Source organism: Athene cunicularia (assembly GCF_003259725.1).
Source record: "Athene cunicularia isolate RWA chromosome 3 unlocalized genomic scaffold, athCun1 chr3_part1, whole genome shotgun sequence".
Taxonomy (NCBI): Eukaryota; Metazoa; Chordata; class Aves; order Strigiformes; family Strigidae; genus Athene; species Athene cunicularia.
In genome coordinates this window covers 100,572,259-100,587,283 of record NW_020799097.1, presented here as the reverse complement: position 1 = coordinate 100,587,283, position 15,025 = coordinate 100,572,259, and positions in this window count along the sequence as shown.

The window sequence follows — 15,025 nt, the reverse complement described above, 5'->3', positions numbered from 1 at the left end:
AGGAAGGAAGGAAGGAAGGAAGGAAGGAAGGAAGGAAGGAAGGAAGGAAGGAAGGAAGGAAGGAAGGAAGTATAGCAGCTCCCTCCTTCACTGTGGGTAGAAGTACCTTGGAAATCTAACTGTTGTTATCCTGTTGTTCAGGGACACTAACACCTACTCAACAATCACAACGCTTCACCAAGTAGGCAGAGGATAATTTTGTTTTGAAACCATGCTATATTATACACAACTGAAGCCAAGAGATTTGTTTGCCGTACAGTGCTACTTCACCACTGCTGGTACCCTTATTGCCCATGAGCTACAGACGGTACTAAAACCTGACAGTAAACCAGTTGTGTTCATTCTTGAACTACTCCTGAAGTGAGCCAGCTCCTCCCTGCAAAGCAAACAGAGAGACTGTTCCTGTGCACATTTAAGATTAGGCCACTGAAACATGTCCTGGCTTGAAGCTCTTCAATGAAAAAAAGAAAATGAAACCACAGTGAAAAATAAACTCAGTTCCACTGTGTCACATAGGTTTTATCCTGCTCCACTTTAAAACCAAATCTAACCTGATCTCAGTAAAGACATACATAGGATCATGCTCAAGTTAAAAAAAAAAAAAAAAGAAAAAAAAAAAGAAAAAGTATTAATAATTAAGACTATCGGAAAGTTAAAGTAAAACCCAGTACAGCCACCAGATGCTCTGATGTTCTTTGCCAGTTTCATTTTCCATCTCATAAAATATCCCTCATTTGCCTCCCTCTGGACCAGTTCCATTTCATTTCTCTTTTTCGTCACAAACTTCACAGCACAGCCTTCCTGAAACAGCACTCATTTCATAGAAGTGACATTCATGTTCATTGTTTCTACCTTCCCTTAAGCCAGGTACAGCAGCTCATCACCAGAAGACCAACACATATTGGGTCCTTCTCCCCCTGCAGAGACATTAGGCTGAATACCACCCCACAGTGTGGTCCTTGCAGCTCTCCAGGAGTCTCCAGTGTAGAGGAAAGGATTCTTTCCTTTATCTTTTCCTGACCAAATCCTGCCTCCACATCCTTTGACACTACTTCATACGCTGTGGGTATTTGATTAAAACTAAAATATGGCTGTCTCCTTGCTAATCGGAGCTATAGAAATCATGATACAAATGAACAGACTCCCATCCTTTCAGCAAAAGCTGTCTCCTGTCTTACATTTATGCAACTGTAGGACGTCAGTCAGAGTAACACAATTGAAATCCCCGTGTCTCATCCAGATTTTATGTTGGTTTGTGGTCATGCAGTTCCATTAAACCTATTTGGTCTAGTGAAAATATAATGGGATGTAAATAAATAAAATGTGTAGTGATATCTTGAGTAAAACCTGCCTCTCTGTGTGCTTTTCAGTTTTAATTGTATTAGGTTTTGAAATTACTGTAACCCTGACAGGTCAAATTTTTCCCTGCATAGCACATATATGAGAAAGAGGTTTCCAGAACTCTGTGTTATCATGTCGTAAAATCAGCACATAATCAGGGTTTTTGACTTGCCCAAAAAAGTATTCCCTGTTTCTGTGATGGGAATTAACCTTCCCCATGTTTGTTTTTTTTTTTTCCCTGTGTTACATTCAGGTCTGAATCTGTGTGGTAAGACGCCCCTGTCCCCCAAAGCATGCACTAGTTTTGAGACAATTTTCCCATCTGATGGGACCAACACAAGAGTTGAAACTTCAGACTATTTTTCCCAAGGTTTAGATTGTGACTGCTTGAACTGTGGGAGTGATCTGCAGTAGAAGTAGCATCAGCCAGCCCCACTCAGCTCAGGGCCTCTCAGCTGCCGTCTGGGGCCTCTTGGGCATCTGTGGGCCACTTCCAAGAGTTTCTCAAAAAAGTCACTCAAGAAACCCCCAGGCCTACAGTAGTGAGGATCAAATACAGTCTGGAAGGTTTGGATCTCTATGGTCCAAACATTAAAGGGAGTTAAAAACCACGGAGTTAGAGGACAGACTCTCACAGAAACTGTATGGCAAACCCTGCTACTGTCTTGCAGTTAATACCACTCAAGCAGACAAGTATATGTGTTGTGGAGGCAAATAAATGCACTAATTTAACTTCTTTTAGTCTTTAACAGTGAAGATGAAATTAATTTTCTTCTTGCTTTTCTCTCCTCAGCTTACGTTTCTTTCCTTAATACCTGTTTCCATCACTATCCCTCTAAATCCATTTATTCTCCATTTATTATATCTTTTTGGACATCCCATTTCCTACTCTCTTTTAGTTTGTTTCAGTAATAGCCACCTTTCCCATTTCCTTAAAACAGCAGCTTGTCCTTATCTTTTGCCACTTCCCTGTTTTTCCTCTTCTCACTTGTCTCTTTTCCCTCGCTGTATCCCTGAATTCTGTCATCCCCCTTTCTGTCCCCTTTTTCCAGCAATTTTTCTCCCATTCGTCCCTCTGCTCCTGTCCCACAGCTTCCCAAGTTTAAATGAGTCATTTTAATTTTCTCTTTCACTTTTGATCATTTTACTTTTTTTCTTTTTTTTCTGCTATTAAGATGGAGGCACTGATAACAAAATTACCAAGGGGTGCAACAAGACATACATTTCAGATTCTGGTGCCCCAAATTACCACAAACTTTAGTGGGACTTTACTAAATCAAATGTTGCACACGATTGTGAGTCATTATTTTATGCAGTTCTTTGGGAGTGCAGGATGGAGGGGTAAGTTATACAAACATTCCTCTTCTCTACCTGAGAGACAGCCCTGACGCTGGCCCAGTCAATATATCTTTAGTTCCCTTCTGCTGAAGCCTTTCAAGGTTTTTTATCAGATGGACTTTGTGCACAGGCATAGAAGCTGGCTACACACAACAACCTGTAATTACAATTTCTGATCTCTTTGGATACATCCAGATAGTAACCAACAAGGAAAAGAGATCCCACATATGAAAGAATCATATCTTAAAATTGATTGAATAAAGCAAACTCACTGGTTCCATCAGACAATCAAAATGATAGGCCACATATATTAATTGCTCTCAGACAAGTGTAAATTGTATCTCCTTTATCAATTTAATTTAATGGATTAATTAATACAATTTAATAATAAATTGTATATCCATTTAATGGCAAGAAAAGCTACATCATCATAGATCTTCCCTTTCATCTTGTCCCCCTCATCCTTTGCACCTTGTAAAAGCATGCCAGATTTTGTTTAAGAGCAGTTCGAGATTCATACTGAACTTCATCAATGGCTTTAAGTGTAAAAATTTATCACTGATAAAGTACTAAGACCTGATCCAACTGTCACTGATGTCGATGGAAAGATTCCCATTGTCTTCAGTGAGAGATAAATTTAGCCTCCAGAGCCTATGAGAAATCAGCATTTAGTCACACTGGTTCTCAGTGTGCAAAACTTTCCTTTTGAAATGACTTGAAAGGAATGCTGGAAATCATTCTCTGAAGGATCACATGTTGCATGTTTCCCTTAGGCGGACTACTGTCATTACGGTTTGTACAGCAGGTAAACACAGAGGGTGAGAGGAAGAGAGTGAAAATATGTCTATTTTTACGTGACAAGTTACAAATATTTTGGATACATTATCGAATCATCATGCTGCTACACATAAATAAACACACACACACACACACACACAAACGCATAGCCCTTATAAAAATTACCTGTTCCTATTGATTGTGCTGGGAACTGTGCATGTCTAAAGAATACTCTGGGACTCGATAGCATTAATAATACTTTAAACTGCTTTTCTCATCTGCCCAGTAAATATATAATTACAATTTTCCATAGTAATTACAAAAGCACATTTCTGATTATTAAACTTTAATTTCTACATAAATACCGTTTCAGATATCAACAATGTATGAACCAGATTTGCAATCTACAGAAGATTCAAAACCAAGGCTGTCACTGCAGCTCTCACTCTGCTTATCATTTGTCCTCTCACCTACTTCACATGTGCCTTGCCATGAAAGGAACGCATGAATGATCTTAACTTGCAGCCTCTTATCTTTCCGGGTTTATTTTTTTGGCTTTAGCTGTACAGTAACTTGCCCAGATAATAGGAACAAAACATAAATAAAATGAAACCAATAGAGCCGCATGTAGTGTTAAAATTAGACTGCCTTAATTGCAATCACAGAAGCATTCCCTGAGCCCAAATCCTGCCTGCTTTCTGGGCACGGGAGGCTGCCGATGAGGCTCCCTCGACAACGGGGGAAGATGCAGGGTGTCACTGCACCCACCTGGGGTTCCCAAGTGACGTCAGTCCAGTGCAGAACACTATCCACTGTGGGGCAGGGTCCATCTTCTGTCCAGTGACTCTTTGAAGCAAAATGGTTACAAAGAGAGAAACGTGGACTGCAGGCTATTCCCCGCCCAGAGCATGTCCTCACCACAAGGCTGTAAAGTCAGGCACCATCTGGTTTACTGTCTAACCGGCTCTAACTTCATGATAGGACAGCTTGAGTGGGAGAAGTCTAGAGTAACGTTCCCCAGACAGCATGGCTGATCAGTCTGAGGTTAGATCATTTCTCCTCAGAAATAGGGGACATGAGTTTCATCCCTCTCAGCCAGAGGTGAGCACCCAACTCAGGACTTCCCCTCCAGACCAAGTGCTCTTGCTGACAGTGTTTTATTAAAAGACCAGCTCAATCCCAAATCCAAATTTAGAGAGGAAGTTTGGGGCTATAAACGTCCAAATCACAGTGATACTTAACTCTGCATTGCATGTTAGATGGTAAATGGGAGAGAGGGAGACATTCATTTTCACCACGCCCAACCTCCTTCTGTGGAGCTGGGCTTCAGCCCTTCTACACTGGAAATAATTATTAACAAGGCAGATGAGGACAGTGCTGCTTACTGGACTGGGAGTCAGGAAATGAGAGCGCTCCTTATTCACCATCTTTGTGATTCTGGATAACCTGATGGTCTTCCTTTCATTCTGTTTCCCAGCCTGTTGAAATGGGTAACTATTTTACATTCTAGGGTGAAATAGCTGAGATTCCAAAATGGAAAACACAGATAAGACTGGTGTATTTTATTTTGATGTCTAATCAGACCTGGGCCTTTTGTTGCTGGATGCTCTCTAGATGCATTATTATCTATTCTTATCTATTCCTACTATTCAATGTATGTGTTGCAGTAGAATTTAGCAGCCCCAGTAAGGATTTGGGGTGTGTTTTTCTTATATTCAAGAGTTTTATGTAGATCTTTAAAAAGGATGAAAATCTTTCAACTGTCAAATAGATGCCTGGTGTCTTGGTTTAATCCCAGCCAGCAACTAAGCACCACATAGCCACTCGCTCACTCCTCCCCCCTCCCAGTGGGATGGGGAAGAGACTCAAAATAAAAATAAAACTCAAGGGTTGAGATAACAGTTTAATAACTAAAATAAAATAATAATAGGAATGAAAAGGAATATAATAAAAAAGAGAGAAATAAACAAAACCTAAGAAAAGACAAGTGATGCACAATGAAATTGCTCACAACCCACTGATTGATGCCCAAGCGGTGATGCACCCCACAGCCAACTCCCCCCCGTTTATATACTGAGCATGACATCCTATGGTATGGAATATCCCTTTGTCTAGTTGGGGTCAGCTGTTCCGGCCACAGTCCCTCTCAGCTTCTTGTGCATCTCCTCACTGGCAGAGCATGGGAAGCTGAAAAATCCTTAACTTAGGATAAGCGCTACTTAGCAACAACTAAAACATCAATGTGTTATCAACATTATTCTCACACTAAATCCAAACCACAGCACTGTAACAGCTACTAGGAAGAAAATTAACTCTATCCCAGCTGAAACCAGGACACCCAGATTCAGCACAGCAATTAAATACATGGCTGAATAGGCCATGTTCAAAAGCCTTGCTTAACTTAAGACTTGCAGTTAATGAAGATCTAAAATAACCTCTATAAATATTATAACTTATTCCTGTGGAATTACATTTCTTTTAACACATTTGGGAGGAGAGCACCTGACAAGGTATAATATTGTGGTCTTTTTCCAAGGTCTTTATTTTGGCAGTTTTCTTGTATGTATGGGCTAATTAATTAATTCATTACAGACCTTTGAAGTATGGTAATTACTGTGATTTTTCTAAAACAATAAAAGTTTAGAACTTGACTGGATGCTGAATTATTAAAATAAACAAAAACCTAAGAACTTTAAAGAAATCTAGAGCACAAAAGCAAAGTCTGACATAGAGAACAAAAGCAGTGTTTTGTCCACCTCAACACTAAAGTGCATTAATAGCGGATGTTAGAGGAGTGTCTAGTTAGCAAAAAATGTTACACTAGATTCTATAACCACCTCTAAAGTAAAGTGTCTTTTTATTATTCTTTTTTCACTCTAATTCTAATGTTTGGGATTTATCAAATCATTTAAGCCTACGTTTTCAGGAAGTTATTTAGAGGTAAACACTTCCTGCACTGAACTAAGAATGCACAGGATTAATATCTGGCCATTCGCACGCACCATCCCACATGCCCAGATGAACTCCCGTGCATTTGAGGCCATAGGCTTTGCTGGCTGAAGTGTTCTTGGAAGGCTTCCACTCTGAAGTGAGTCTCCCTGCAGCAGCAGGAATAGCTAATGTGTGTCGTGTATAAGCAATGATGACTGGTAAGAAAAGCATTTTCTGGGAGTTTAATGATCAGTTGGGAAGAGTTTTCATCCCTGTATCTGTGCTCAGCTTGTCATTTACAGACAGGAAAAGCTTTTCCCATCAGGCATTTTTACATGTAACACTTTGTGAAAATGTGAAATATGAAGAAGAAAAAAGGATCAGCTCCGCTTTACTAGTAAAAATTAAACTCCAAATGCAACAAATAACAAATAGTAGTAAAGTAAAAATAGGACTAGACCCTAGGCCCTGGGGACTGCAGTGATCCGAACTGGAAGGTAGGAGAGCTGTTGTACATAAAGAGATTTTGCAAGCTAATGACAAAGAGGAGAGAAGCAAGAAACTTCATCAGGGCAGATGCAGGAAAAAAAGACTTTTCTGTTGGTTGGTTCTGATCAGCTTTGTATGAATTGCTGTTTGGTATTAATGGGTTATTTTGTCCCACATTCTACAGAACCATTTCAGGCTCTTTACAGCATACGAGCAAATGTAAGAGTAAGGCAGATTTAGAAATATAATGGAGTTACTAAACTAATCTAAAGAAACAAGATGAAGTGGACGATCTTCTAAGTTATCTATCCTTTTAAACTAGGAAGTCTATGCCTTATAACTTTCCTATATTTTTTGTACAAGCATATGTAAGATCTTGCTTATGCTATGGCTTCAAGGATCAGGAAACTCAGAGAAAATCCTGCTGAACAGAGGGGTTCAGCAAGGTGAAGCAGAATATTGGTTAATGCATAAGAGGGCCCTTTGGTGGTTGTTTCTGGAGACAGAAAACTGTCTTGTGAAAGTGATCTCTAACAGGTACAGATGGAGCTAATTAGAGTAGGCACTTTCTTATTGTCAGGACTTATCAAGACATTTAAGAACCAATGTGGGAGTTTCTCCTCAGATACCACTCCTGTCAAGTTCAGTGCAAGGTCAACCCCAATTAGTTTTGCAGGGCTGTACCCATAATGAGAGAAGACTGCTTCTTCAGAATTGCTGATTATCATTTCAAGAGTCTGCTTGCTTTTGCAGATAAACATGGGCGGATTTTTAGGGGTACTTCACACATGAACATATATGCTACTTCAAAACTATAAGGACCTAGTTAACTGAAGACACTATTCTCCCCTTATATACAGAAAGAGAGCCTGTGATAGGCAACCAACCATCAGTCAGCATGAGAGAGAAAGTAAAGATACAAATACAAAATACTCCTGCAAAGGGCTGTTAGGGGTATTCAACAGATTTCACTGTGACTTCAGGGTGTTCTGTACAGGAATGCAATATTGTATTGCTCCACATTAAGGGAGGTATTTACCACTTTAAGGGCTCACTTTCCCATAAAGGAAAGTGTAGTTCAAGTCTATTCAAATTTATTCTTTTTTTTTTTTCCCATAAATGAAAGCTGATCAAAGTAAAATTTGCTTTACCATCCCATTTTAAAGAGAGATGCCTGTCATGTTCTGGAGGGTAAAGTAGTTTCCTTGCTAATGCAGAGGTATTTCTTACCTTTGTATAAACCAAGATGTTCCACATTGTATCAGAAAAATTGTGCCATGTTTAATTAGTCTACTTCCAAATTACATCCATGTTGTGGCACAGATAGGTATTAGGCAACCCCCAGCCCAGCCTGGTACTCCATTTTGAATTCATAGCTGTGCCCAGCACTTCAGCAGGAGTTTTGCTCAAGTTGGGATTGCAGGATTAATCCTATGACTTGTTTGGAAAACATAAATTAGGTTTAGTGTTTTGCTTCCTGGCTTTAGTGAGGCTGTATCTGTTAGTACCATTGATACACTACTCCACTTTCACCAGTCAGATAAATCATCAGCTTCGTGGCTGGGGCAGAAACTACAGATATGACAGGGTACCCAAAACAAGCCATGAACTCCCCACAGATATAAACTGGCATAAATGCTTTCATTTCATCACCCAAGAATTTGGCTTGAGACAGTTCAGCTTGGTATTTTTTGTTGATGATTTATTTTGTGTTCAAAGTGTCTGTGTGAAGCAGAGAGAACATGTAACCTAGCAGGGAACATTTAAATCTGGCAGGACTTTATTCACAGGTCATTTTTGCTTTGTGGGTGTTTAGGCTCCAAGGTTTTCTCAACAATTTCCTTACTGGTCTGTACAGTCTCTTGAACTCGGGCTGTAAATCAGCCATATGTTAGGCTGAGAGTGCCTGCAGTGAAAAAAGGCTCTCACAGCAAGTGTGATGTGCACACTGTTTTCTTTGAAGAGCACGGGGGCTAAACATGTGCTCAAGTTGTTGGGGTTTGGTTTACAATTATTACAGGTCATTATAATTTTTATTAAAATATCATATCCTACCATATAATTAATATAAAATTCATTTTTCCATGAATTCCCTGTATCCTTAAAATATCCATACAGATGTCTAAGCATTTGTAGGTTTCATCACCAACTTGCATGTATGTTTATACACTACTCTCTTCCCTTTTTAAAATGCCCATTGTACGTATTTTTACAAGAGGTGTTGTAAAAGCAGCATTCCTGGCCACAGGCTCTTCAGGAGGTCACCAGCACACTCCTGCTTCTCCTTCATGATGTGTAGGGTATTGGTAGGGCAAAGCCCTGGGCCTCCTCTCTAAACTCATTCCTGTAAACAGTGTAACAGGGGAACTTCAGCATCCTTTGGCTTCCTGACATAATCTGTTCAGTGAATCTTACTTATTTGTGAATGTGCCTGCCCCAAATGGACTGCTTACAAAACCTGAGGGGGTTATAATCGCACTTCTTCTATCACCCTAGTCCAAGACCTGTACTTGTCTCTCATGTCACCTGCTGCATATCTCCCAAAGGTCAACAGAAGGGTTATTGGGTGAAATTTAGTGGCCACAGGAGATGAGATGAAATGAGCTAACAGTCATCAACTATTATCATCACGGTGACTGTTAGCATCATGATCACCTATGAGTATAGTCACCACCTATTTTCCAAATCCCCTCTTTGGTCGATACAAGAGTCTTTGCCCTCAGCTCTTGATTTCGGTTCATTTTGGTCCCAATTCTCCTTTCACTTACTCATGTGATTTCACAGACTCCAGTTCAGCTGCGTTTCATTTGTACTAATGAAAAGACAGTTGAGCTTTGAGTCCAAGCTCTCCAAGACCTTTCACCTAACATCCATTTACACTTATGTGATAAGACACCTAAATAACTTGCAAGGTAGGAGGGGTACGCGTTCTCTCTTGGGTATCCTTCTACTGTGGCATGGATTATTTTAGACTTTACATGTATACCTTATTCCCACTGCAGCCTGTGAGGCCACATTTCCATTGATGTAAGCATTAAACCAGTGGCAGGGTTAGAGCAGGCCCTAATTATATTACAGTTTAATAGGGAAACAGATTATGTCAAGTGAGAGGTCAGCAACATATTTTTGGAGCACATCTCAAAGTTCACCCAGTACACATCCCTTCCTTTTACTGGAATATTTATAGTTTGTTTGTTTTAAACTGGAACTATACTTTCTGTGACTTCTCCTGAAAGACGTTTGGGACACAGATGGCATGCAGAACCTCAACCACAGCCATCAACTGCTGGAGAGCTGGATCCTTGTCCTTTTCAAACTCTGCTGTGATGGGTTAGGATGGCAGCTTTAAAGTAGACAAGCTGTGGTAACCTAAAGCAAGTAAATCCCAAATTCCTTTATAGAAAACCCTTGCCCACGGCTGTAAACACCCTGGCACACAGATCCCGTATATGCTGCAGTCAGCAACCTTCATGTTCCTATGCACCCCAAAATTTCACTGCTGCATGGGTGCTCCAATACATTTGCTACCCAGCTAGGGGCCTTCCTCAGGGTTATGTGGGTTTCTGATACTAAATCTTCCCCTAGATCCTCCAAGGTATGTGTTTTCTGATCATGCCTATCCTATGCAGTGAGAGTGAGCACCTGCACAGGGTAGTCATGCCTTCATTTCAAAGACCAGGTGCCTTCTAGGGCACTTGCTCCAAAGAAGTAAGAACAGGGCTCCATTTCTGCTCTAAAAAAACGCTTGTGTAAAATCTTTGAGCAGCCCTGGAAGCAAACACCAGAAACAGTCTCCTCTCAAGCCATCTGTCTTCTCTACTTTCTGCATGGCCTCTGCAAGGAGTATGGAGGGTGTTCCTCTCCCCATCTATAACCTGATAGCTCAGGCAACCTCCCAGATCAAAAGAAATATGAGATTAAACCTTGTTAGACAGTCAGTGGAACTGAACCTGGCTCTTACATACCCCTACTGAATGCTTAAAGGAAGAAGCATCACCTCATCCTTCCACCAGCATTTGCAAGAAAGGAGTGATGCCTTGCTAAACTAAAAATAAGAGACCAAAGCAGAGGCATAGATCTAAGGTTTCTGGCTCTCAATAGAACAGAGGTGCCTCCCTACAGCCTGGGGGGCAAGTGGTGCTCCATCTCCCCCTGGGGAGGCTGAGCTGCTCCCTGCACACTTTGGTGGCTGATTTGGGAGCCACTTCAAGGGGCTGAAGTCTTCCAGCTGAAGATCGAGACATGTAAGACAGGGGACCAAGAAGTCAGGTATTGCTGTGACTAGATTTTAGGTGGCTGAGGTTTTATGGGATCTCCATTGGCCCTTGAGCATCTTCAGTAAGTTTACATCATACAGTAAGGACAGCAATTATTACCAAGGCATGAGAAACCATTTTGTTTTCTCCTGTGACAATCCAAGTGCACGGACAATCATCTTTTTGAAAGCAGTGGGAAAATGTTTACACAGGAGAAAGTCTTAATGCCTCCGTAACCATCTAATTTGAATTTGTGACAGAACTATTGTGCAAACATTTTCATAGGTGATTTAACAAAGTTCAGTATACCTTGTAAATAAAAAGCATGTTTCCATCCCAAAGTAAAATACTGTTTAGTTTTGAAATTTTCTGGAAATATCAAACTGGTGTTGATAGAAAAATGAAATGAACAATTAAAAAAAAAGTTCACCTCTTCTTCGAAACATGCCACCTTATTCTAAAAAATCCCATATTATTCCCATCTGATATTCAAGACATCAAAGTTAAGGATTTCTGTTTCCTACTAGAAAATACAGCCCCTCAGGCAGGTAATCACAGCATTGGAGTGTTTAATTTTGTTAAGTCTGATATTAACTTATTTCATAAGATACTTTGCCTATCAAATGACAGTAAGTCCCTTAACATAAACACCACTGCAATTTTATGTGCATGAGCGGTTACTCGTTTGGTTTTTTTAAACTCTAAACAAGTGAAAGAATTTGAAAATCCCGACCTTGAAACACTTTCACACATGCTTAATTTTAATCATGCACGTAACCCCAGTGAGTCCAGTACTACTCATATACTTAAATTTAAGCACATACATAACTCTTAGCAGGACTGGGCTTTAATATAGCACAGAACCTAATGTCTAGTTTTTCAGTGTTAAAATTAACACCTTCCATTTTCTAAGAGAAGTCATTATATGAAACAAATTATTACATCAAATCTGTACCTAACAAATATTTTAACTGCGATAGCTATATATATTACAATATATAACATTTGTAAGTATATATATTACAATATGTAATATTTTTTAAAAGTACTAAGAGTCATACGGGTGACCTGACACACAACCTTGTGGAAGAAACCCTTAGGGAGAGGACTACTGAGGGAGGAAAAACTTGGAAAACTGTTTTCTCGCAGCATCTCTGCTGGTGCAGGAGCTTCCCCTCGCATAGCAGAACAAAGTCTCAGCTTCATTATTTGTTGACTTTGGTGAATTTTCTGCAGAACAAATCTCTCCTCAGAGGCATTTAACCTCCCTGCACTACCCTGCAGTGAAAACCCTGGAGCCCTCCCCGACCAGCTCTTCTCTTTGCAGCCTGCAGACACGGAGAGGCCAGATCGCCCCATGCTGAAGGCACCTGTCTGCCTTCACGCTAACTCAGCCCTTCTCAGCCTGTAAGCATGTGCTGAAGACTCATCGCCATCCCAAACAGCAGTATTTGCTGTTTGTCCGAAGATTTCCCTGAGTATTTCCTAATAGAGCTCATGTTCCTGGCAGGTCTGCTCACGTTTACTATGGTTGTGATCTGACATTAACATCCACGCTCCCAGATCCCTTAGCAGCCATGGACAAGGTTGCTTGTGGTCTCCTGGTTGTCCTGTGGTGGGATATGGCAGCAGCTTGTGCTGCTCCATCCAGATCAAGGGAAGACAATATCACTGGGGCCTCATCCAGTTAAGGAATGGGATGAAATTATTTTCATTGCTGTTGGCATGGTCATGCACTCCCAATTCTGTTTTCTGCTGCTAATTCAGAGTAACACGTTATCGGTTATCACCAAGATAGCTATCTTTATTATAGAAACATTGGGCCTTGTAACAAGACATATATATACTGAAATCTCAAAAAATTAATATCGGCGTTTTTTTTTCTAATTCAGAAAATAAGCTAAATCTTGATGGATCTGTTGTTTGTTTTTTTTTTTCTTTCTAAAACCATAATGATTTTCTATACTGAATAATTGTGAACATTTTGTTTTGGGAACTCAGCTTGAAAAACAAGCTAACAACAACAAAACCCAACCAACCAGTAAGGGCAAGCAGTACTCACAAGATTTTATCAGTTACTTCCAGCAAATGCCCCTCAGTACCTATTTCACTCTGCTATTTTAGTTAATTTGCAAAGCTTCAGCAAGGAACAAAGGTTAAATACTTGGAATTTGCACAGGTTGTATGTCACCACAGAATGCTAAATAAATGTTACAAATGAATGTTAGTTCCTCCAAGAAGGAAAAAGTGGGGCATGGGGTGCACCTGCCCTGAAAATCTTTGTAAGAAGAAAATTCCTCTGGATCTAAGCAGGAAAGAAGGAGGTGCAAATGCAGAGCATTGCAGAGGTGCTGCTTTCAAGTCTGCTTCATCAAGGGACTCCAGGTAGGTATGGAGCTGAGCAGAACTATTTTACAAACATCTCCTGTTATGTATTACTATAAGGAATAACACAATATACGCCTGTAGTACAGGAATCTGCTCTGATAATACTTGAGTACATTTAGCAATCTGAGCTGAGGGTTGAGCTGTGGTAGTTAGGGATATTGGTAATTAAAAGCAGTGAGAATAGATGTAAACCCAGTGGCACAGCATGCTACAGAAGTGGGTATTTGTAGTTATAAAACTACAGTCCTGGATGAGCTTATAGCAAATCGGATTAAATTTAAGACTGCTAAATTGTGCTATGGTAATGTATTTCTGTTGATGAGGCTTGGATTGTTCTGTTTATGGTTGATTGGGTTCTGCTAGGTGATTTTATCCACAGGTGTTAAATACAGTCATGCTGATCATTGTAGTAGCAATTGCCATCCAAAGCCCTCTCCACAGATCAGGTACATGACATTTAGTAAGTAAGAGGTGGGCAAACTAAAGGAAACAGATCTAGAGTTTGCCCGTGGTTGTGCAGCATGAAAACCATAACAGAGAAAACAGAAAACCTCCAAGTCTTGACTCTCCTGGCAAACAGGGAGTGTTGTCAACACAAGGTACTGCGGCAAACCCTTCCTCCTCCAGCCTTCCTCAGCCACAAACAACTTTTTCACCAGTTCTGGTCCTCATCCAGCTCTGAGAATCAGTGATGATAATTCAAGCATGCCAAGTGTCTGGCCTCAGCAGATTTTCTCGTGGCACAAAGAATGGGGGGTGATGTGGAATTTTTTCTGAATTCTTTGAATATGTCTCCTGGAAAACATGCTTTCTGCTAACAGTTCTGATACCAGCATGTATTTTCTGCACCCCACTTCTATTCCTGTAGTATTTTATAGCAAAGTTGTTAGCTGGTTATTTTCAGTTCTAGTACTCTAGCAAATTGTAGTTAGTTTGTGTTGGTATTTCAAAATCAGATTTCTACCTTCACAAGCTAATCCTAGGAGAAACTAAGTGTCCTCAGCTCTTACAAAACCAATGATGTTCTGGGTGTTCAGCACATTACTGAATGAGGCCTGATCGGAAGGATATTCAGCCAAAGTTGACAAATTTCTAAATAGAAAGTGCCCCAGTTTCATTCAAAATCTACTTGTAAACAAACAACAACAACAACAAAAAAAAAAAGTCAAAAAAATTAACCTATTTCTCAAACTACTTTAAAAGGTCCTGAGAAGTCAGGACCTTTCTAAAAATTTTGGGGTACACTTGAAACAAGTCATCACCACTAAGATTTTATTTTTATAGTTTTTCCTTATGGCTTATACATTTGGTAGTTACCTTTTCTGCTATTTATTTGGAACATATTAATTGTGATTCTTCTCTGTACCATTATCACTAGCCTGCAGATAGATATTTTTATTACAGAGAAAAGATACTTCATCGTCGTAACAGCACTCAATTTTGCCTTATCAATTTTCTTCTTTTGTGTTACTCACATACACACAGTTTAAAATATTTGTGAGATG